Source organism: Ursus americanus, chromosome 19 (genome assembly GCF_024610735.1).
Source record: "Ursus americanus isolate L20-20 chromosome 19, mUrsAme1.1.p, whole genome shotgun sequence".
Lineage (NCBI taxonomy): Eukaryota > Metazoa > Chordata > Mammalia > Carnivora > Ursidae > Ursus > Ursus americanus.
The window spans coordinates 27,199,842-27,223,411 of NC_142145.1; the positions used below are offsets into that span (position 1 = coordinate 27,199,842).

Consider the following 23,570-nt stretch of genomic DNA (forward strand, 5'->3'; position numbering starts at 1 on the left):
GATATATGGGATTCCCAGTGATGCTTGCCAACAACATAACCCCTAGATATGAAACTGTTCCTATGGGAATGGGGTGTATTTGGATGTGAGCACAGGTGCTCTGCTAGGCTCTGGGGTATGAGGATGAGAAGGTGCAGGCCCTGTCCTAGAGTAGCTAACTGTTGGGCGGGGGGAGTAAGACCCACAAATAGGTCATTTCAGTATAAGATAGTATGGGAAACAATAGACTATCAGAGAATTTCTCAAAGCTTTTTCCCCAGGGCTCACTTGAATTGGAAACAACTGGGGAGTTTGTTAAAGGCACATTACTGTCCCATCCCTGCCTCATGAATTGGAATTCCTAGGAGTGGAACTTGGGACTCTATTTAATAAGCCCTCTAGGACCTTTTGCCTAACGAAAAGTTTATTATGGGAAAGTTAGCTGTGGGAACGCACAGGAGGATGGCACAGCATCCTGCCTTTACGGACCACTTATCTGAGCTCTGTGTTCCTCTAGGTTCTATGGGAAGTCCAATAACATATAAGACAAAAAATCCATTCCCTCTGGGATCTTATAGCCTATACTTTTCTCTAGAGCCATAAAACCAGGACACCATATCCAGGGATAAGGGGGGAAAAGCAGAATTAGAGCTCATTCCTCATGATATTTTTGCTCTAGCCAGGTCTAATGACCTGCCAGCTTCCTCCCCCATGACTCTCCTTTTCCCAGGACAGAAGATACTAGACTTACCACAGGAAGACTTAGCTCTGCCCAAGGCTCTGAGACCCTTTCGAGCCTAGGAAGGTTTTAAGTGGCTTGTAGGGGATCCCTTGTCACTGTTAGTGCTGCTCTGACCTAGTAACTCATTATCAGACCCCAGCTGCATTCTGGGCTCCTGCTTTCTACATAGCCAGTGTCCCAGGACCTCTATAGCCTTTGCTCTTTTGTGTGTATGCCGGGGCTGTGGCCTTTAGCTGCAGCCCTGTGAATGGAGGCAATGCCACCTTCTCTCTACCTGAAGACAAAGCATTTTCACAAATATCACTGCATTTGAACTACACAACAACTCACACATTTCCAAGAGACATAATGTTCTGTTTATTTTATAAATAAGATTAAGGGACTTAGTTAAGCTTACAAGCTAGCAGAAGGAAGAGCCAAGTCTCAGACTGGAGTCTTCTTATTCATCTATAGTCTGTGTCTATCACATAATAATCAAAGGTCCTTTACCAAGGGGAATGTCCAGGACGTGACTGGAGAGTCACTCTTTTTCTGGGTGTGTCCAGTACTTGGAAAGACCTCTGACGCCTCTGGTGAGCCAGTTTGCTGGAGTGCAAATACCCTGGCATTTGGAGTGTCTCTGTTCCTTATTCTCTGTGTGATCTTGGGCAAGTTTTAGCTTTTTTGACCCTCAGGTTCTTTGCTGGGGAAAAAGGGACAATGAACCCATACCAGAGAGTATTGTTGACTGGGCTGAATGAAATAATGCAGGTGATGTCGGCTCAATAAGCGCTGGCTTCCTTTCCATTTCCTTCTTGTTCCCCTGCACAAGCAGCCCAAGACACTCTGCTGCTCCTCACTTCTGCAATGAAGGGCCAGTTTTGTACCTCCCAGGTCCTAGAGACTTTGAGAAATGCTTCTTGCTGTGTTATCTGACTCTGACAGCAACCCGGCTTGTCCTCACCAGTTAATAGCTAGTCCTCCCTTCCCACAGCACCATGGAAATCCTGCCTCTTTCTGAAACCAGAGAGAAGCTCGTAAAAAGGCAGAGATGGATCTACCTTAAGCTTGATCGTTTGTCCGCACCTGCCCCTGAGCCCCACCGCTCTGAACCTCAGCTGGGCACAGTGGAGCACACAAGAAAGGACTGGGGACAGGGAAGGCACACAGTTCCAGCTACCATGTTCTTGGAGAGCTGGAAACCTGTGCACGCCTACAAGAGGCTATGAGCCAGGCAGAGCCAGGATTTCAGGTCAAGAAGCATTTCATTTATTTAAAATAAAATTTTTTTGAGAGTGTTTTATAGCAACTCCGTGTACCAAGGAGACATGCGTGCGTGCTCTTGGGGGGTTGGTTCAAATATAGGCCAAGTGGCTAGAAGGAGTGATTATTTCTACAATGGATAATCTTTCTCACATGCTATATTCTTTCTCTCCATGCCCCCTTTATAAAAATAATAAGTAGCCAATTATTATCAATTTATTTGCTGCTTCTTATAATTACATTATCTATGATTAACTCACTGGAGTCTAATTTGACTGCACACTTATTTTGTAGGAATGCTCCATCACTGGGCACGGTGGGACTCTTGTGAGCCCAGCCTCACTCTGCTGGGCTCACGGAGCTCAATTAATGCACATGGAGAGGGACAAAGAAGAGGATGAGAAATGGCAGGCGCCTCAGTCTTGCTGACTTGCAAAGTCCCTCCACATTCATTATTTCATTTGATACACATACTGGCTCTATGAGGTGGCTAGAATAGCTGTTATCTCCAGTTTACAAACTGGGAAACAGACCCAGGTCAGATCATAACAGGGTGCCCAATACAGGATTCAAGCCCATGCTGACACCCTGCTAGTGCAGCTCTAAGGATATTGATTGGTGATTTTAATTGTAATCATTTCCGTAGTGCTTTGAAGTCTGCAAAATGTTTTCAAATTCCCCATCTTGTTTGACATTTACAACAATCCTGTGCAGCGGAGAAGAAATTATAATGCCCATTTTTACAGAGGAGGTAACTTTGTTTTAGAGAGGTGACTTGTTTAGGCCTTTAACGGATGAAAACTGGGATGAGAACCGTGGGCTCCTGCCTTCTGATAAAGCGTGTGACTCCATTACCGCACCACTGGAAGCCAAGAACTTACTAGAATATGTGATTTAAAAGCAACATGGAGGGGCGCCTGGTTGGCACAGCTGGTTAAGCATCTGACTCCTGGTTTTGGTTCAGGTCGTGATCTCAGGGCCCTGATCTCAGGGTTGTGAGATCGAGCCCCACATCACGCACCTCCTAGGACTATGAGGAGTCTGCTTGTGACTCTCCCTTCCCCTCTGCCCCTCCTCCAGCTCATGCTTGCTCTCTCTCTAAAATAAAGAACTAAAATCTTTTTAAAAAGAAACAAAAAATAAATAGATAAAAGCCACGTGGAACAGCCACATGACATTATCATTACATTTTGTACAAAAGGTTATTCTCTAGGGAGAGGTCCTTAATTTAGGGAGTCCATGAGCTTCTCCTGCAATGTTTACATTATGTGTGTGTGTGTGTGTCTATCTATATGCATGTATATGTAAACATAAACTATATTTTAAGGAGATTTTTTTTTTAAAACTTCCATCAGATTTTCGAAAGAGTGTGTTACTCCAAACATCCAGTGAGTTGGATTATTCTGGTCTCTTTTCCACCAATGGACTAAGGTGGTGGTTTGGAGGGGATCTTGGGACTAGGAAGGAGGTGAGAAGGTTCTGGAGGAGAGCAGGGGAACAGGGTCATGCAGGCAAAGGAGGGGACTATTTTAAGATGTTGGGTCCAGGCAATGCTTTCCCGGTGATAAATGCTGCCGAGACCAGAGGCTTGGACAAACTGGCATAGCTGGCAGTTAGAGAAGATTCTGTGGAACTGTGGGACCAGAAAGCAGAAGGAGAGGTGTTAAAGAAGGTGGAGATAAGGCAGGCACAGCAGTGAACACAGAAGTGCTTCTTTAAAATCTGGCAATTAAAGAAAGTGCAGAGACTGGGTGCTAGCTTGGGGGAAAGTAGGACCAAGGAAAGTTCTCTTTTTTTATTCCCCTTAAAAATGGGAGATGATGTGTTTGTGGAGGAAGAATCTAATTGAAAGGGAGAGACCAGGTGAGAATGCAGAAGCCTAATTAGGAGACAGGGGGAGATGAATCCTGAGCTGAGATGGAGGTTAACTTTAGAAGAGATTCGAAATTCTCCTGAAGCAGGCGTGGTGGTGGGAGGGAGAGGTGAAGATGCAGAGAAAGTGTGAGCTTCGCGCACATTTCCTGCCAATTTCATCTACAGCACTACTTATGGCACTTACAGCGAGCAGCGCGACGCCATCCAGCCGGGCTGTGCCTGTCACCTCCAGGCACAAGGCCTCCTGGCTCTGGGGGGGGGGGGGGCTGGCAGCTTCTCACTGCCCTTCCTGCTCTGAGCCTCTATTTCCCGGCATCTGACACTGACCCCGTCCAGGGGCTTCTCCAGCTGCTCCCCGTGGCCTCTCCTCCAGCCCCCAGCAAACAGAATTCTCTTGGGGTGATTTCAGTAGTAAAATACAAAATGTATTTGGGCAACGGCTTTCTTCGTTGTTGATTTATTTGATTGCTAAACCTTTTAGGAAATTTGTGCTACACAGTGTCCAGATACATCATTTTATAGCTATAAAATAGATTATATACTTGGCAATTTCTGTATAAAGCTTTTTCACTGGACCTTGGACAGAAATAGACTCTCATATTGTTTCTAAGGTACAATCAGAGTCTTCTTATTTTTTTACTTTTAGTGTCTTTAATTAATCTATGAAAAGCACTTAGACTGGTGCTTGACACAGAGGGTGAGTGTTAGCTAATGCCGTCATTATCATTGCTGTTTTCATGAGCTGTATGACCAGGGACAATTCAATTCTGACTTGGGCCAGCAATGTCTTCATTAATAAAAAAAGGGCAAGATATTCTCTTTTCAGAGTGTGTTCTGAAGACTTTGGGCTCCACCCCATTGTGCACCGCCATAAAATATATGAAAAATGTAATTTTATTATATTAAATATTATAAAATGTAATTTTATCAATTTCCTTGGGGTTTCGCAGGGTCTTCACTGGAAGAAAGAGTTCTGAAAAAAAAAAGTTGCGAATCACTGGGCCAGATAGTCAATGGGCCCATCCTCAAGAAAAGCACTTGATTGCCTAAGTGAAAGATGCTGCTGACAATGGACAGAGGGATGAAGTGGTCTCAGTGGTCTCAGATGAAGTGGTTCAGCCACAAGCCAGAGAAGCTCTCTGGAACAGGTGAGTTGAAAAGTTAGAATCTGGCTGTTTCTAGCAGTTGATGAGGCTGGAGGGAAACTGCAGTTCCTAAAGAGTGGGGAGTATGAAGCATTAAGTGCAGAACCACAGCTATGAGGGGAGAAAAGGTTAGCAGCCCAACTCAGACCTATCCCTGGGTGGTAGAAGCCAAATGGGCAGACAAGGGTTTCAGGTGTAATTATCCCAAGGAGAAGTTTGACCAAAGCATGAAGTGATGAAGAGCAAAGCTGACCGTCTCTACTGAGGAAGCCACTTAGTCAACATGCTTTCTTGCATGGACAGGAAAGCAATGTCCAGAGGGGGCAAGCTCTCGTCTAGGGGTGCAAAATGAGTTACTGCTGACTGGCAACCACCACTAGCTGTTAATCAACCAGCCTCTCCCCTTCTTCCTTAGCTTGAGAGCTCCCAACCTTTTAGCTGGGGTTAGGGACGGCCAATAAAATGTCCATGTAAGTTAAAGGACTTCCAGGAAAGAACTGATGGAAGGGTATAGGACAGACCATATGAGCCATTTTGTCCTTCCCTGCTCTTCTTGCTTCTGACCTGGATGGCTGTTAGCTATGGGGCCATCCCAGATCATGAGGTGACCTTGGAGATGGAACTCATGTAACCAGGGATGGCAGAGCAGAAAGATGGAAAGAACCTGAGTCCTGGAGACATCACACAGACACCATATTAGCCGCAGACTGCCAACCTCTGAATTCTTTTATGTTGAGAGAGAGAGACTGTCCTATTGTGTTTAAGCCATTGTCATTCCTGGGCCCTATTCCTAGCCACAGAATGTTCTTGATGCCCTGGCAGAGCTGGGGCTGGCAGGGCCCCCTGTGTGCCTTGACTATTTTGCTTGGCAGCACTTCTTGCATGACCCCGCTGCTCCCGTGTGTGGAACTGTCTCGGTGTGTGTGCATGAGCAGAAATCCAAAGCCAAAATAATCTTCAAAGCTGTCAGCTCTGTTTCCTGCAGACTCATGCTCCCCACTGCCTTCTCATTTCCACCAGAGGAAAGAGAGGCCGCTGGTGAATAACTTCTTCTTTCCTGAATTGTTTACTATGTCAAACACTCAATATCCATAGCACAGAGTGTTATAATGTTCACATCTTGCTGAATTTGTTATAGTTTTTTTTAATTAATGAAATAAAACACAGGTTCAGTTGAACCATCTTTGTACTGTCCTTGAGCCTATCATCCTCCTCCCTCTGAGAAACCATTTTTATGAACTTCATGGATCTTTCTCTGTGTTTTTATGCATTTACCGCACCTTTGCTTGAATCCATAAGCAATAGACAATATTGTTTTGTATGCTTTAAACATGTATGTAAATGGCACATTGATACAATTTGATTCTTTTTGTTTAACATGGAGTTTCCCAAATCATCCTTCTTGATACATGGGTCAGGGAGGCTCACTGCTATGAAATGTATACTGCTTTTCCACTGACCTAAGCGTTCAGATTGTTTCCAAATTTTCAAAATTTCAAGGCATGCAATAATAAACATTCTTTTACAAGTCATACGACACATAGGAGTGAGTTTTGCTAAGGTATACATCTAGACGTAAAACTAGTTGTCATAGAGACACATATCTTCACTTTTACAAGGTATTTCCAAATTGCTCTCTAAAGGGGTTAAAACAATGCACTCCCTCCAGAACCAAAGTGCCTATTTCCCACAGAAACTCAGCACTGTTGACTATTTAATTTTTGACAACTGGATAGGTGTGAAATGGTATCTGTTTGCTGTACTTGGCATTTCCTTGATTATTAATGAGGTAGGGCATCTTTTCATGTGTTTATAAGGACATTTTGATTTCTATTTCTATATTTTGCCTGTTTTTCTATTGGGTTGTTTGTCTTTTATCTATTGCAAGGTTTTCCCCACATATTTTAGAAATTAATCCTTTGTTGGTCAAATGCATTGCAACTGCCTCCTTCAAATCTCTCACTTGTCTTTTGGCTTTGTTCATGGTGTCTTTGGTCTTATAGAAATCTTAAATTTTAATGTGATCCAATTTATCTTTTTCTTTTGTGCTTTCTTTGAATCTTAAGAAATCTTTTCCTGGTTTGATATAAAAATATCTTTCTGAATTTTCTTCTAATATTTAAAAGTTATTACTGTTTGAACTTTTAGCCTCAAATCCATGTGGAGTTTATATGTAATATTTTGTTATTTTGTATATGAAATAGATTTCATTTTCCAGATGGCCAACTGTTCTTGGGCCAGTGGTCTAACCTCTCTGGGCTTTAGCTTCCTCATCTGTCAGATGTGCTCTGCCTACCTCATAGGACTGCTGAGCGGAGCAAATGAGGTAAGGGTGTAAGAATATGTGGGAGAGTTAAAAAGATGGAGGTAAAGTCAAAAAGGGTCAAAAACAGGGATGCCTGGGTGACTCAGTCGGTTGAGCCTCTGTCTCTTGATTTCGGCTCAAGTCATGATCTCAGGGTTCTGGGATTGAGCTCCACGTCAGGCTCCATGCTCTGTGGGGAGTCTGCTTGTCTCCCTCTCCCTCTGCCCCTATACACCCCCCTCTCTGAAATAAGCAAATAAGTCTTAAAAAAAAAAAGAGTCAAAAACAATAATCTCAGGACTGGCCTGAGAAAAGGTGAAAGTCAGACATTTTTTTCCCTCAGTTCTCTGCGTTCTCTAACCTTCCTGACTCTCCTTTCTCCCAAACTTCCAGGGTTTTGAGACACAGAGCTCTTTCACTGGGGTAGACTTATCACAATAATGTGGTAGAGGCAACTTGGATTTATAAGACCCTAGTCCACTTTCAGACTCTAACCTGTGACTTAAGGTGAGTCACTCCAACTTTCTGAATCTCAGTTTATTCATCTTTACAAGGGGCATGAGAATTCCCTCCTCCAAGTAGTATCGTCAAATCGAAAGGAAACAATGGACAAGTCCATTGTCTGGTAAAATGTGAGGCCTTTTAAGAAACATAAGTTTTTGTTAGTGCTCTTGCTGATAGTTACATGTGACAAAGGACTTACCGGAAGGTAACGGTGCGTAGTCTGTTCAAGTGCTTTGCTCTCACCACTTGAATCAAGGCATGTAGGGGAAACAAACCCACTTTGTCTGTAAGTATGGTTAGACCCAGTACAGTATCTACACAGTCTTCTAGAAAATGCAGGTAGTCCCTTTCTTAAATACCATTTCCTCGTTAGACTTTGCAGTCTGGATGTGCAGAGAAGTGGAGGTGGTTGAGATCCCACGAAGTTTGCACAAACCAACAGAGCTCACTCTGGTGCAGGTATTGGGCTCAGCACTGGCGGGAGACAGTGAGAGCTTCCAGGGTTCAAGGGTGGAGATAAAATGAGTCTCTGAATCCTCCTCACAGATACCATTTCCTTAAAATGCACGTTAAGATTAGCCCTGATGTTCTGCGAAGAGACCTTCCTTGGAGTGAGCATATGACAATGCCCCCCATCTTTCTAACCTTTGCTACTCAGCTGCCTGGAGTGTCCTGTGCTCCTGTGCCAAAATCAGACTTGAGCTTGTGCCAAATGACATCCATGGGCCAGATGACATGACGCTGTAGTCCACCTGCTCAATCTCATACAGAACACCCTTTTCCTTGGTAATTAGGTTCTTGCCTTTTCCTCAGTTCTATGGAAACAGGACCTCTTACCTATTCCCTAGTTACTTCCATTGTTGATGCTGGACTGTCATGTTTTGACCACTGGTCTCTGCTACAAGTTGCTGGAATCCTCCTTAACCAATACCAGCATTACCACCCCTGCCTGTGGCCTTTGGCAATGTCCACTTCTCTGCTGTGGTTTGGGCAGAGTCCTGGATTTTGACCTGGGTTTGGATCTCAGTCCCCAGAACTCACAATCTGCCTGTCCTTTCCTTTGGGGTCCACACCATTTCTGACCCACTCTCATTCTCCTCTTCCCATGGGACTCCTGCCTGTTCTCGCTCTCATGTTCATGCAATGTCAAGAGTCTGACTCTCCTTCCAGACCCTGTCTTGTCTCGCAAACCACTTTGCAAAATCTGTCAATTAGGTATCATTCAGAACAGACCATAGCTGACTTCATTATTATTATTTTTTGAAATGTGGGCATGAAATGTAGGCACAAGCTCTCTAGTAGAAGCTGTGACTGTCTGCTTAGAACCTCCTTCATGAATGAAGGACGCACTCCCCTAGCTGAGAGTTGTTCTCTCAGAAGAGAGTGGACTTGCCCATGGTCGCAACCCCTCCTTGGGGCAGCCCACACCCTGTGACTGTTTGATGTAGTCATAGCAATCAGAGGGGAAAGAGTTTAAAGGTTCAGACCCACATGACAACTTTGAAGGGCTATTCTATTCTAGGGATCCCCATGGGGTGAGCTGAAGCTTTAGGACAGCCTGTAACCCAGCTCCTCCCTCTGCCCATTCCTCTCTCCTTCCCTTTCCCTGCAGGGCTTGATCCTGAGCACACTCTTACTTCCATCAAGTCTCTATGATGAGTCAGATTCCTGGAGTCCCTAGGCGACAACAGGTGTTTACAGTTATTTTTTTGCTCAACCAACTCTCTAACTCACCATCTTTTTTTCCCCTTAAATTCATTCTCCCTGTGGTGGGGAAAATAATGCCCATCCACAGCCTAATCCCCCAGAACCTGTGAATGAGTTATCTTCTATGCTAAAGGGACTCTGCGGATGTGAATAAGGTTACTGACCTCAAGATAGGGAGATTACCCTGGATTATTCACGTGGACTCAATCTAATCACAAGAGTCCTCAAAAGCAGAGAATCCTTCCTGGCTATGGTCAGAAAAAAAGATCAGAGACATGCAACATTTCTGGCTTAAAGATGACAGAAGGGGCCACAAGCCAATAATGCAAGCAGCTTCTGGAAGCTGGACAGGGCAAAGAAGTGGATTCTCCCGAGTCTCCAGAAAAGAATGTAGCACTGCTACCACCTTGATTTTCGCCCAGTGAGACCATGTAAGGCCTTTGACCTATGGAACTGTGAGATTATAAATTTGTGTTGCTTTAAGCCTCTAAATATGTGGTGATTTGTTACAACAACAATAGGAACGTAATATACTTCCCTTAGGGATTAACTTAATACTTGCGCATTTAGTATGACCTTGGATGTGCTCTTCACCTATGTAAGCCTTAGTTCTCTCATCTATAAAATGATTATTTTGGGCCATATGCTTGCATAACCCCTTCTAACTTGATATTTTATGGCCCTCCCTGGCCAGATTCTCTACTTTGCAACATTTATTTATTTTTTCCTTCTAATGAGGCAGTTGTTTGCTTGCCTTTCTGATGAGGACACTAAGGCAAGCCTACCTGAGATGCTGCAGGAACAAGAGAACGGCCATGCACCGGGGTGAAGATGGAGATATTCTTTCCCTTTGTCCACCTGGCTCTGCCAGTCTGTCTTCATGTTGATTACTAAGCTTCCTATTCCATACTCCTCATGACCATAGGAAAAATGCATCTCAGCTGGCAAACAGTTTATAAACCAAAGCCTGATGAATAGTAGGTTCTGTCATTTTTCTAATAGTAGACCTTCAAGTACAATTAAAACAAATTTTGGTTATGCTGAAAATAATTCCTTAAAAGTTATAGGTACTAAGCTTAGCCAAAGGTAGCAGTCTCTGGTTGCTGGTGAAAGTTAGCATTTCTTTAGGGAAATCTACCATTTTTAGGATAAAAAAAAAATGCCCTTAGCTTGATTTTTGTTAGGATCAGTAAAATGAAGTGGCACTGTAATTAAAATACTGATAAACCCACTAGACATAGCTGTTGTGGAAAAAAAACCCCTGGACACTAAAATGGGATAAAAACAGAGCCTCATTTGGCCCCTTCACCCTCCTAGTGGGAAACCAATACAGTTGCCACTTCATTAACTGCTCTGCGTTAAGAAAAGCTGAGCTGACCACAAAATAATAATGGCAATAGCACAGTGATAATGATGACACTTGCTACATTTATTTAGCACATTATGCTTTTCAAAGCACTTTCTGCCTATTTATTTGTTTGAGCCCCCAGGTCTCAGTATTTCCGTAAGAAAGTTGGAGAGGTGGTGAGGGGGCATCATCCACCTGATTGAACAGATGAGGGAATCCTGACCTACAGCATCTGAATGCCCCTCACATTGTCACAGCTGTGAGCAGCAGGTCTGGGCCTGGGGGCTGCGCTCTACAAGGAGATCCATGTCTGCTATAGCTCACTGCCCCTGGCTGTTGGAGTTCCCCAACTCAGGGTCAAACACTGTCTCTGGAGACCTTATACTACAAACCTAAGTCTACCAGTAATAGTTCTTTTTTTTTTTTCCTCTCTCTCTCTCAATAGAAAGAATAAAGTCACTAAAGAATCAGTCATTAACTTTAGTTGGGAAAAGTCCTAAAGAATTGAATGGAAGAGAAAGAAAACTCTAAGAAATCTAGAAGTGGATTCTAGTCTGTCACCCACCTCACTAGGGTTGGTGGTGCTGGCCAGTGATGTCTGCACATGAGCCAGAAAGGAGGAAAAGTGCCCCCTTTCCCACCTTCCTGGGATCCTGCTCATGTTCCTTGGAACAGTTTCCAAGAGCCCTGTGTGTTATGGCCTCTGTAAAATGACATCGCCAATACTGTCACTACTTGCCTCTACCTCCACCCCAATTAGCCTGACTAACCTGGAAGGAGAGACGACAACCTGAAGCCAGCGGCAGAAAAAGGAGCAACCCTCAAAGGCATCCTCAAGGCATCTGAACAATGAGGGGGTGAGACAAGGTCTCCTCAATGACGCCATTTTTTCCAGCAAGTTCCTATTTCACTTCTGGTGCAGTAGTATCATTTTGACTTGGGCTTGAGAGCCAAGTGGTGACTCTGACTGGGCTATAATGTGACCTTGGTCATTATCACTTAGCCTCCACAAGGCTCAGTTCTCTCACCTATGAAATGGGTATGATAATAGTTAGTGTCCTTCCCACTTTATAAGGTTGTCATGAGAGTTAAATACCCAAGTGTAAAGCATTGTTGAGAAGAGATGTTATAGTTTTCTTATTGGCGGTAATGCTAATCATTGTAATTGTAGCTTAATAGTAACAAGGTTATTATTAGAATCAGCAATTGTGGTAGTGCTGGTAAGGCACTTCAGAGATTATTCATCACATGTGGATACTTGCTCGAAAAGTCCCTGGTGTTAAGACAGTGTGTATCATGCCCTTTCTTGAATTAGTTCCTTGGGGCTTTACAATAACCCTAAGAGGTAAAACTTGTTACTGTCGTTTGACACAACAAGAAGCTAAGGCTGAGAGAGAGAGAGAGACAGAGAGACAGATAGACAGACAGAAGTGGTTTTATTTATTTATTTTTTAAAGATTTTATTTATTTATTCATGAGAGACACAGAGAGAGAGACGCAGAGGCAGAGGGAGAAGCAGGCTCCCCGGGGAGCAGGGGGCCCGATGCGGAACTCAATCTCAGGACCCCGGGATCACAACCTGAGGCAAAGGCAGACACTTAACCAACTGAGCCACCCAGGTGCCCCAAAAGTGGTTCTGAAGCTGATATCATGAGAACCCAGTGGTTTCTGCAGACTTCCAGCACTGACAGGCATATTTAGCACGTCTTGTGTAGAACCACCTTGAACCTTTAGAACCTTCTTTGTTCCCAGGGACCTGTTGCTTTAATCCCGAGAAGGAGGTATGGTAGGTATGAGAAGTTCCTTCACATGGAGCAGAATGGTTCACTATTCAAAGTCATTGATAAGTCAGCTGATCCCTGCTCTGTGATTGATGTACAAATGTCCACTAAGAATTTTCTCAGCAGGAGCTTTCTAACACTATTTTTCCTGACGGAGCCCATGATGTGTGTTCCCCTACCACAGAGTGGATTTGCTGGGAAGTGACTGCCAATCAGAGACTAACTCAAGGTCTTTTTTTATCAAGATGAGGCCCATGTGACTAGCGCTCAGCCATGGGATGTAATGTGTGTCAATCGCAGGCCAAGGGGGATAGGAAGGGGGTGTGCCATCTTCACTGTCTTCTTCCCTGTCAACCAGGTAGATGTAGACGACCCAGCATAAAATTCAAAGGCCCTAGAAGATGGTGAAGCCACAAGATAGGAGGCACCTAGGTTTCTGAATCACCACTTTGACAAACACCCATTTGGGCCTTAAATAAGGAAAAATAATCTCTTGTGTTAAACCAAGATTTGAGTGTTATAGGTTACAGCAGCTATTGTACTATAGATCCAACGAGAAGAGACCCACCAGTATTTCAGACCTGGTCCTAATTCCCTGCCATTTAAAAAACCACTGCCTTCCTTCTCCATGGATACCAGATCACCCATCCTCAGCAGTTTTCTTTATGCTCTGTTTAGGTGTAGAGAAAGTGGTTGGCTTGTCAAACAACCAATAAGTCTATGTTTGGCAAAACAATAGTTTTCATCAGCAAGTAACCTTAAGATAACATTTACATTGCTAGAGAAGTAATTTCAACCCAGAACCAGCAGCATCCCAACTCAGGCCCTCCTGGTGGCGTGAGGCAGGGAAACTAACGAAGTGTGGGGATTATTAATGATTTTATCTTCTAACTCATCCATCCCCCTTCCTTTTACAAACTTGCAAATATGTTCAGCAGTGTCAGATCTGGTTCATCTATTTTTGACACATAAATAGGACCTATCCTGTTGGAATTTTGCAGAGAAGACAGATACCATATGATTATGATAGCTCATGTCTGAAAGCAAACATGATTGAGCCAGGAAGACACTGGCTCCAGGAGAAGAAGATCTTCATAGGACCCAGCTCTCTCAGGTAGTTCCCATGTGGTCCTAGTGACCTCAGAGAGGAAAAAATAATTTTAGTTTTTTTCCATGGTAGCATTATTGGTGGTAACAGTTGTTTCAGAAGACATAAATATAGAAAATTCTAGAACATACTCACAGTTTCCTTGACGGTGGGATCAATGGGTCTACAAGGAGTCTTGTGAACTTCTATTTAGGTGCCTTCAAGTAGTAAGCAAGAAACAGTCCTGTAAAGATGGACAGTGGAGGTCAGAAACAAGAAGTTTAGAGGATTTAAATTGCTTTGTTTTTTAATGAAATAACATGTGCTCTTTTTAAAATTATAAGCAATATATGTTCACTTTAGGAAAAGTAGAAAATACATATTAGGAAATAAGACCTAAAACTCAGCACCTGTTATCCCACCATCCAGATGTAATCACTACTTAACCCATGGGACACTTACAGACTGTTTCATGAGCATTTATGTCTATATGGATATATATTTTTTCTGTTGTTTTTCATTTATAGAACTGAGATCATACTGCATATACTATTTGGTGACCTGGTTTTCTTTCATTGAATAAGATGTTATGAATATTTTTTTGCCACCAGATAAAGGTCAACTGTGTGATACATAGCTTCTAAGATGGTTCCCAGTGATCCCTGTTCTCTTTCATCCTTACCATTGTGGAATGCACTCCTTTGGAGTGTGGGCAGGACCTCTGATTTACTTCTAACCAATAGAATATGGCAAGAGTGATGGGATGTCAGTCTGAGATTAGGTCACGAAATCACCCTGGCTGCTGTCTTGCTCACCTTCTCCTGCTCTCTGGCTTGTTTACTGTGATGAAACCAACTGCTATGTTGTGAGCTGCCCCACAGAAAGGAAGGCAGTGGAACTGAGGGAGATCTCCAAACAGTAGGCTTAGGGGACATGAATCCTGCCAACAACCACTTGCGTGAACTTGAAAGTGGATCCTGCCCAAGTTAAGCCTTGAGATGGTTCAAACACCTTGATTGTAGCCTTATGAGAAATCCTGAGTCAGAGGACCCAGTTCGGCCATTGCCCACAGTTCAGCCATCTTGACCCACAGATATTGTGAGATAATATGTTTGTTGTTCAGGTAATGCAGCCATGGATAACTAATAAAAACCACATAGTTTTCAATAGTTATTTAGAATTCCAGTGTAAGGTTTACTCAATCTTTTACTGCTGTACATTGGTTATTTTATTTTGTTATTATAAATAGGGCAGTGGTGAATGTCATTGTAGCTACACCTTGGTATACATCCTTCATTCTTTCCTAAGGATGTATTCCTTGAAGTGGAATAGCTGGATTTCAAAATGTTTTCCTCTTTTAAGGCTTTTGAAATGCTATTTCCTAATTGCTTTCTGGTAGAATTGTACCCATTTACACCCCCGCTGGCTGTAGTCTGGAGTGGCTGCTGGCCCACACTGAAGGGCTTATGTTTCTGAGGCATATTTTTGGTTAATTTCAACCACTCTCTCTTGAGCTGTGTCTCTATGCAAACCAGTCAGAAACAAAACTAAAACCAAATCGAAAGCCCAAGAATGATGATTAAGGTTGAATCTTCAAAATTACTAGATAATTTGATGCTAAACAGTTTATTGAGAGTATATTGTTTTGAAGTCAGTCAGATGAATTCAACCACCCTCAAATTGTTTTTCCTATCTTTCAGTGAGCACTGAACTTTTGAAAATATGATGATACTCAAATCCCTAAGAACTTTGAGAGGGAAAACAACAGCACTGGTTGAAGCTAAAATAATAATGAGCTATTCTGAAAATCTTAGTTTATTTCAGTCACACAAAGGACTGTCAATAAATGCAACTTTCTAAATTAGCTGGATGAATTCTATATTCTCTCTGTCTCTCTGTATCTGTGTGTGTGTATATATACCTGTATAGATAGAGATAGATATAATTTATTTTTTTGGGGGGGAGAATTTTGCATTAATAGATATCACCACCATTTCCAAATTGCAACTTCACTGTTGGGGAAGAATAAATATTTTAATGAATGCTATATATTTTAACAGGCTCTGAACCCTGTGGTTGGTTTAAGCTAAGGGTGCAATTTCAGGCATCTAAATAAGTAAATAAATGAGGAAGAAAATCCATGTTAATTGCAGTAATTTGCAGTACTTTCAAATTCTTAATTAAGAAATAAAATAGGATTCATTATCCATGCCCACTGTAGATGGCATACATAGATCACCATTATGACCAGACACAGGACCTGAAGTTATTGCCATAAATGAAATAACAGAGAAAAATCACTGGTGCATTATTGGTCAAACTGTGCAGGCACCAAGAGGGAGGAAAGAGGGCACACAAAATGCTTATTCTCCATAAATGCACTTCTTTCTGACCTGGGAACTGTATTATCCCAAAATATCTCCCCTGAGCCTGGAGTCCTGCCCCTCCCTCATCTCTGGGATATGTTTCTTCTCTCAAGCCTCACATATAACATTTGTCTGAGCCTGTCTGGACACCCTGAAGCCGACACCCTGTAGTGTCAACTTTTCCCCAATCACCAGCCCAGGTCATTCTTTTGGTGAGTCCTAATATTCTTCTACAAAGGTGGGAAAAAGAGAAAGACTTTTCTTATAACCAGAGGCATTCTGACTCATGCTGCCTTTTGAAAATTAGGTATTAGATTAAATTAGGGAGGGCATATAAGTTGTCATATAAAAATCACTTTTGATTGGGAAAAAATGCTTAATTTGCCAGGACACCGGATGTAAGCTGGACTGTTCCTGACAAAGCAGGATGCTTGATGCCCCTACTGAAACCCATCAAGGCCCCCAGGGCAGGGTTACAGTTGGGGTGGATACAGGTGTTCAGGCAGGTAAGTGGGAGTCCTGCTTTGGTTATGTGGTCTGTAGCGGTAATATCACTGCACATCTGGAAGGAAGAGCATTGATGCAGCTGGTTGTGGGCAGGCATGGCTGGTCATTGTGCTTTTGTTCGGAATACTTGTAATAAGGACTATGGATATGCATCTCCCAGGCTCTCCCTTTCCTGTTGTCATACCCATCTTAATCTTGCAGGCTGTCATGCATAGTCCATGGGCAGTCAACACGACTCTGGATTCCATGTCTTTCGACATGGGCAGTTATGGGCAACCAATTGCAGGTAGCTCAGCAATGAGAAGGGTGCAGAGCATGAGCAATTTTGGAGGAGTTTAAGTGACTCAAGACAAAGGCAGATAAGAAAGATCCTTTAAAGGAATGAGGAATTTTGTCAGATTAGGCTCTGAAGGTCTTTGAGCAAGTAGGACAGTTTTTGGTTTTACCTATAGTCCCAAGGACAATCAGAAATTAACCCATATACTTCCCAAATGCCTATTATATCCTATATGGAAGGCATAAGAATAATCTGAGACATACATCTTGTTCTCAGGGGACTTAAGAAGTAGATTCCTTGAGTTAAAGTCTCTTCTCTTTTGAAAGGGAAACCAGAGAGAAAGCTGGACTTGGTATCTCTTCTGACAGCCAGGCTGATTTTTTCTTGGATCACATGTATGCTAAAGACCCCCATGGAATTCACGAGGGCTGAAAAGAGTGTCCATATCTTGCAGTGTTCCATTTTTCTAAGGATCCTTCCTCTCTGGCTGCATCTGGATGGAGTCCAGACCACTGTGGGACCCTGGGGGACCTGGGAAATATGAACAATTATCTCTATTCCTTACCAAAACAGGGTGCAGAATGACATCATTCTGCCTTTATTTTCTGATGATTTATGGTAAAGAAGATACACAGCTTTTCCAATTTCAGAAGTAAGCCAAGGAGAAACACTTACACAATGCATCCATAAAACAGGCTAGATACCAAACTAGAAAGAAAACCCTCACTATAAAAAGTGTTCCTGTAGAGTTCACGTGTACCAGGTACTCTGAGTTCCAATAGTGAGTGACAGCAGGATGCTCAGACAAGATACTGAAAGATGGGAAATATGTGGGCAGAAGATCTTTAAACCATAAGAAATGCCCTGAGAAACCTGCCTTGTTATGCTGTAGGAGATTAGTTTCTGAAGTTCTTTGGAAGAGAGGTCTTAAATGCAGTTTTGTCTCAACTACTACCTTTGAGAATTGTTCATTCTTTCATCTAACAAGTATTTATTGAGTATCTTCCCTTTCCCAGATATAGTATTAGGTGCTGGAGATTCAGAAGGACCAAGCCAGGGGTTTACAGCCTTTTAGATGGGACTTCTACTTTTAAGATGGCAGGGTTAAGAAAGCTTTGCCCACTTCTTTCTAATTTCATCCCAAAACAATAAGGAAAATGAAAAACAGAAATGCACACTTCACCTTTGTTGAGGAAAAGCTGTCATATGCAATAAAATTCCAACCAGGAGCGGGTAGATGCTAAAGGATGTCTGCTGCCAAAGACTTCAAGCAAGGCTGGCAGAGCACAGAGCTCATCAAAGAGGACAGAACCAATACCATCTTTTGGCAAACAACTAGTCTATGGTGAATTGGCTGTCTGTGAGCACATCCCCAGACCCTGTCTGGCTCCATTGAGAAGCAGGGAATATGGTATAAACAAGAATATACTTAGGGGTGCTATCTCTGCAGGAGAGGCGGATTGGAGAGGACAGGTTCAGTACGAATCAGTCTTGCAACTGCCAATCTCTTCTTTCTTCTGCATTGAAGTAAAGCTAAATCAACATGTACATATATGCATACACACAACCCTGTGTGTCATGAAGTGGAGTCCTGTAAATGAAAGAGACCCTCTGCTGGATATTATCATGGCCTGGACCCTGCGCCATAAACTTTCTACAAAATAACTGGTTAAGAAAGAGCTTATCTCCATCAAGTACAAGTCAGAATAGAAAAGATACTATCAGGAGGTGCCTGGTGGCTCAGTTGGTTAAGTGTCTGACTCTTAATCTCAGCTCAGGTTTCGATCTCAGGGTTTTGAGTTCAAGCCTTACATTACTTAAGAAAAAAGGAAAGAAAGAAACCATCTGAAGAGCTCTACAAAGATACTGCAGGAAAAGAAGGTAATGATTAGAGAAAACAAATAGACAAAGAACACACGTGAAATTGTGTTGTCACAGAGCTAAAGGAACTGGCCAAGCAGACAGGCATAGACAAACAGAATAAGCTTTAATGAAGAAAGATCACTTATAGAAAATCAGAACTCAAGGAAGAAATGTCAAGACAACTGAAAGAGACAAAAAATGAGCTAGCAGAGTTCAAGAAAGAAGTGGAGGAGATTAGGAAACCATCAGAGGCAACAAAAAGGTAAACAGACAATGCTCAAAAAAGTGGGCTTAAGAACAGGAATTCTGAAGTGAGCAAAACAGAATGGAAATGAATAGTTAAAAAGCATTAGAAAAAGAACATGGTAGCTATGGAAGATGAAACAGATCAAACAGACCCATGTGCATGCATAAATAGACCAAACAGTGTTTGATAAAGAGTACTAAAAAAAACTAGAATAGGAATTGTATTTGGAGAAATAGCATCACAACACATTTTCCTGAAATAAGATATTTAAGTCTATGTACAAAGCAAAGCCAAACCAAACCAAAACCAAACATAAACTGTCTGAGAAAATATCGATACAGATCCAACAGCCCAAAACATAAAGAAAGACTCTTTACCATTAAAACAAACAAACAAAAAACCCAAAACAAACAATATAAACCAAAACCAAAACCAGAATGTCTTTTCTAAGGGGAAAAGAATTAGGTTGGTTTCAGAGTTTTCCACAGCAACATCTCATGCTAAGAGACAGTGGAACCATGCTTATAAAAACCTCATTAAGAATTAAATTTAAAACATTAAAAAAATGTTATGTTTGAACTTTTGTTCAAGTACAAATGCTGCTACTAGACATCTAACAGCCCAGAAAATGTGGTCACCAGGGTCCTGTCTGGAATAAACTGCACGTCAACCAACCAGTAGAGAATACAGAAACTGGCAGAAAGTCTGGTGCTGGGTTTTTAACAATTTAGTTTAGCATTAAGATAAAAAAAATGTGGCAATTATGGTTCTAGAAAATGATGAATTCTAATAAACTATAACAACATGAAAAACAATAAAACTAACACAATTCAGAAGATGAAGAAAGAGAGAAGGTGGAGGATAGCCAGGGGTTAAAATGACCAGGTAGGGCTAATAAATCAAGCAATAGAAAGAAATATATATTAAAAATTATAAAATTAAGATTAACAGAGAGATCACCATCATCATCATCAACTAAAATTGGGTAGGACAGCAAAATGAGAGGCAGGAAAAGAGTAAGAATGAAGATGTCAACATCTTGCAAAGCTATATCTAAGGATATAGAGGATCAAGTATATTTTATTTGTATTATAAATTATAAAGATAATCACTTAAAAAATAAAAAAAATTAAAACTTTCTAAAGTATCACTATGAACCCACACATATATTAAATTAAAAGACAAAACAAAGACCATAAAGTGAAATAAAAGCAGAAAGTACATGATGTTAAGCCTAATTCCAAGCATACCTATCTTATTAAAATTTATAAAGCTAAAATGTATCAATCAAAGGAAATATATTTTCAGTTTAAATTACAAATAAAAAAACCCAATCACACGCTGTGTACAAGAGAAACAATTAAAGTGACTGGAAAGTTGAAAATAAAAGTGGGCAAAGGCAAACCAGCAAACCAAACGAAAACAAAAACAGCAAGTAGAGATCCCAATTTTAATATCTAGACATGTATCAGACAAGGTTGAGTTCAGGGCACAAAGATGGGAACTTTACTGCAATCTCAATGATGCTCTAAATATTAGGAGGATTTATGCACCTCCATTTTTTAAATAGCAGTAACATGTATTAAGCTAAAAGTTGGTACATATAAAAATAAAGGCAGAGACATGTGAGTAGTAAGAGACTAATACAATTTCCTCCATTCAAGGTAATCAGAGAACGCTTTCAGTCACATAACAATTCATTTTGCGGTTATCTATACTTTTCAACTCCTGTATTTGCACAAACAACTGTAAAAGATCCTGACAGTGTCTCTCCCTTGCTATAAAACTTTCCAAGCTCCCCAGTCCTGCTGCCTTAAGTCCTAAATTTCATCTGTGATCTGGCTCCTGCCTCCTTCTCCAGCCTTCTCCCGCTCTTTGTGTGTTCAGAGACATCCCCACAATGGGGTTTCTCTTTCCCACACTTCCTTGCCTTTGCCTTGGCACCTGCTGTTTCCTCTCCCTGGATGCTCTCTGACAGCAGGTGGACATAACCTTTAAGACTTCATGAACATGTTACTTTTCTAGGAAGCCTTCTTTGCCCCCAATCCTGCCAGGTACAGGACACAGGACATGCTTACACTTCTGGTAACAAATCCGGTTCTTTAGGATCGAGGCAATCGTGACATCTTTACTCTAGAACAACCCTCATGCTCCGCATGCAGATAGGTACTGAGTCCTGCCTTCTCCTCCCCTATCAGTCTTCATTCCCTCTGCACCCATCTAACCATTGCCCTCCGTAATCCTGAGCGCCTCTTCTTTGCATATTTTGCCACCAGCCTCACCCTCTCCTGTTGATTGAACATTCTGCCCCTGCACCCATCTTCCTAAAGCACCACTTGGTCAAGCCAGCTCCTTTGCTCCAATGTTTCCGATGGGTTCCCTTTCCTTTCCGATCAGTTCCTTCATCTGATGTCAAGGCTTTCTGCAACTGGACATGATGGCCCTTCCAGAATAACTGTCCAGCATTCCCATCTTCTACACTGTTTCACTCACACCGACAGGACCTCCAACATGCCATGAGCAAGTGCCATCACCATGGGCTTCCTGACCTACACCTTATGTTCCTCATGTTCTCTCCCCTTCTCTCTGCCTATCTATCCAAATTCTGCTCCCAGAGCAACTGCAGGGGTACCCCTCCCTGGCCCACAAGCCCACACATTTCTACTCTGAGCTCTTGGGACTTTTATTATCAACATCCTAGCTTGGATTTTACCGTAACTCATGCTAGGAGCTGCACGAGCTCGTATGTGTTCATCTTACTTGACAGACAGCACGCCTCAGGAGCGGCATCTTGTGCTTCTTCTACATTATTCTTGACATCTTACCAGGGATCGAGAATATAGTTGGTGCTTAGCGATCATACACACTTTTTTAAAAACAGAGACTCTGTTGCTTCCCTCTGTGTCCTTTAGCAGGAAGGCAGCTCACCTGAGCCCTGAGCCTTAAAAGGCCTCCTTCACTGCCTCCTTCCTCCCAGGGTTATGGTGACCCAATTTCTGACTGTCATTTTCTAATTGTTCACCTAGCCTAATTAACTACAATAGAGTTGCTTAATATTTTAAAAACTGCCTCCCTATCTACCATCTCGGTGGACCCACACGTGAGAGTGTGTGTCGTAGGCAAGGTGGAGAGTGTAAGGTCACTTTACAAATGGGGAAATAAAGTCAGTGCATCACTGGTGCCAGAGAGACCAGACCCTTGGCTTCTACTTCTAGTCTAATAGCCTTTACGTCAGGGCAAGCTGTGTCTCTAGCCTAAGTTTCTAGAACTTCTCTCTGGAAGTGTGAATGTGTGTTTTTAAAACATTGATTTTTGCTAAAATGGCTCTTTATTTTGCTTTTGATTTCTCCTTCCTACTGAAGACACTGCCCTCCCCCCTGACGGCAAGCATTCTTTTTCTTTCCTGAATGATGGCCCCACTTGGTCCCCCTTTGGTTTTCTTTGCCTGAGTTTCCACTTAGCCCCACCACCCCCTGGAGAACCATTCTGGCTTAATGCCTCCTGCATCCTTTCAAATTGTTCTTGTTCCTCAGCTCAGGATTTCCTGCAGGGCTGGCCTTCTCGGCTAATGAGGAGCCTCTAGCTGAAGGCACTGTTTCTGACCAAGTTTCCCAAACCTGCTGGGAGGTGGGGGTGGTGGCTGGCGGGAGAGAGCATGGCAGTCCTGCGCTGATACTCTGCGATCACAGGCAGGAGTCTGCTAATGCAGCTCTGGCGAGCCCTGGAACTTGCTGGTACCTGGTTTTGTTTCGAATGACCCACTCTCCCCACACCCCCCACACTGCATCTTTAAAATGATTCACTTTACTTTCCTCTAGGAAAGCTCGTGCATATTGTGTTTTCTCTTTCTCTAAATTGTTCAATGCTATTACTATAATTTGTGGCGGTGGAGTGGGGAGAGTACTATTTATGTCCCAGACTAATTGAGTAGGAGTGACCTTGTATTATGCATTTTGGAGAGATGCTGGGGACACCCCCAGCATAATTGTCCATTAAGTAAAGTGTGTTTTAAGTTGTCACAATACTAGTAGCAGATATCTATGATTTTTGTTCCCCCTTCTGTCTCTTACAGCTGTGAAGGGCAACAGGTCACCTGGCCTGGGTACATCATAGAACCTCACCTCTTTGGCTACCAGACTGGCCCAAGGGTGACCATGTGACCCAGGCCAGGCCAGCTAGAGCTCTTCCCTAGGAGTTGCAAAGTGGAGCTTGGCGGAGGAAGCCAACTTTCCCGTCTGGCCATTGAACTGTCAGGATATGAAGCTGTAAGGGCTGATGCCAAATTCTCAACAACAGCCAATTTGAGGTAATGACATAACACCCACAGAGAAACGTAAATGGAGATTGAGGGATGGGTGGCATTAACATCCCCAATTCTAGTTATTCATGAGGCCAGCTCCCAACCCTGGCTTTTCAGAGTCTGGCGACATGAGTCTATAAATCACTTTTTACTGCTGAAGCAAGTTTAATTGGTTAATTGCAACCAAGAAAGTACTGGCTATATGACCCCTCCTGTCTGTGGCTTTTCTCATCACAGGTTCCAGATGCCCTTGTATTGCCCTCGGCTGTCCAAGACCAGGTGCCCTTACATGGCA

The 23,570-nt window shown here is 42.6% G+C and overlaps 1 protein-coding gene across 2 annotated transcripts in view; it reads right to left on the reverse strand.

Annotated features, from left to right (window-relative positions):
- SLC14A2 (solute carrier family 14 member 2) overlaps positions 1-23,570 on the reverse strand; it is a 446,643-nt gene that overhangs the window by 178,454 nt on the left and 244,619 nt on the right. For both annotated transcript variants that reach the window (XM_045789981.2, XM_087869851.1), the window contains one exon: positions 13,872-13,959. The gene's annotated coding sequence lies outside the window, so the exon portion shown is untranslated. The remainder of the gene's footprint in view (positions 1-13,871; positions 13,960-23,570) is intronic.